At 43.4% G+C, this 1,728-nt stretch overlaps 1 non-coding gene across 1 annotated transcript; it reads right to left on the minus strand.

Annotated features, from left to right (window-relative positions):
* Positions 1–308: 308 nt before the first annotated feature.
* LOC141675521 (small nucleolar RNA R71) lies at positions 309–415 on the minus strand. Its single transcript, XR_012556169.1, has one exon. It is a non-coding gene; the product is annotated as a small nucleolar RNA R71 (small nucleolar RNA).
* Between the last annotated feature and the right edge of the window lie 1,313 nt (positions 416–1,728).

Genomic DNA, 1,728 nt, shown 5'->3' on the forward strand with positions numbered 1-1,728 from the left:
GACCATCCATCAGGGCTAACACTTTTGAGATCAAGTCAAGTACGATTCAGATGATACATAACTCAATTCAGTTTGGGGGTTCTCCTACTGAAGACCCCAACATGCACATCAGGGATTTCATTGAGATCCACGACACTTTCAAGTTCAATGATGTGACTGAAGATGCTATCAAGCTACGCCTCTTCCCATTCTCTCTGAGGGACAAGGCTAAGTGCTGGTTAGACTCTCTGCCAGCAGGATCTATCACCACTTGGGAGGATCTTACGTAAAAGTTTCTAACTAAATTCTTCCCCATGGCGAAGACTGCTGCAATCAGGAATGCTTTTACCCAGTTTGCTCAACAAACAGGAGAATCTCTGTTTGAGGCTTGGGACCGATATAAGGAGATGCTAAGGAAGTTCCCATACCATGGCATGCCTAATTGGATGATTATCAACTGTTTCTACAATGGATTGGGTGCTACTTCTAGACCCATGCTTGATGCAGCATCATGAGAAGCCTTGTGGACTAAGGGCTACGATGAAGCTTATGAACTTATTGAACTGATGGCTGCTAATGAGTACCAGAATCTTTCCCAGAGACTAACTCAATGAAAAGTCGCAGGAATTCTGGAGTTGGATGCAACAACTGCTATCGCTGCCCAACTTAAGGATTTGATGATAAAGGTGGACACTTTGGCTAATTATGGAGTTAATCAAATCGCTAGTATTTGTGAACTTTGTGTTGGTGCCCACGAGACTGATCAGTGCACAATTTCTAGTGAATCTGCTCAGTTTGTGAGCAACTTCCAGCGATCGCAGCAACCAGTGCCATCCACCTATCATCCTAACAACCACAATCATCCTAATTTCAGCTGGAGCAACACTCAAAATACGGTTCAACAGCCTTATTAGCAATATCTAGCTAAGCAGTACAACCCCCCTGGTTTTCACCAACCACAGTATGCACCTAGACAACAACTCCAGCTACAACAAGCGAAAGAAAAATCTGAATTAGAGGAGTTGAAGCTTATGTTCAAGAGTCAAGTTATTTCTAAAAAGACCTTGGAATATCAAATTGGGCAAATTTCCAAGGCATTGCTAAATCATCAGCCTGGTACACTACCTAGTGACACCAAAGTGCCAGGAAAGAGGGAAGCTAAGGAGCAAGTAAAGGCAATCACTTTAAGGTCTGGAAGGGTGGAGAATCCCGAACAAACTCAAGAGTTGACTGAAGAAGCCGGGACTGAGAAAGAACTAGAGCAGCAGTATGAAGAAGTGGAACCAAGGAAGACTACTGTTGAGCACACTCCGCCTGAGGGTAATAATAGGGGAGAAACAGATCTATCCTCTACCGCCTTTTCCTTAGCGGCTACAGAAGAAAAAGCTGGACAAGCAATTTGAGAAGTTTCTGGAGGTGTTCAAGAAACTTCATATCAACATACCTTTCGCTGAGGCTCTTGGGCAGATGCCTAGTTATGCAAAGTTTATGAAAGGTATTCTCTCTCAGAAGGTGAAGCTAGATGATTTAGAGACTGTTGCTCTCAAGGAGGAATGCAGTGTTGTGCTGTAACAGAAGTTACCTCCAAAGCTTAAGAATCCAGGAAGCTTCACTATTCCATATACTATTGGAAAGGTGTCTTTTGACCGATGCTTATGTGACTTGGGAGCTAGCATCAATTTGATGCCTTTGTCAATCTTCAAGCAGTTGGACTTACCTGATCCCAAACCGACTTATATGACCTTGCAG

Source organism: Apium graveolens, chromosome 7 (assembly GCF_009905375.1).
Source record: "Apium graveolens cultivar Ventura chromosome 7, ASM990537v1, whole genome shotgun sequence".
In the NCBI taxonomy this organism is placed as follows: Eukaryota; Viridiplantae; Streptophyta; class Magnoliopsida; order Apiales; family Apiaceae; genus Apium; species Apium graveolens.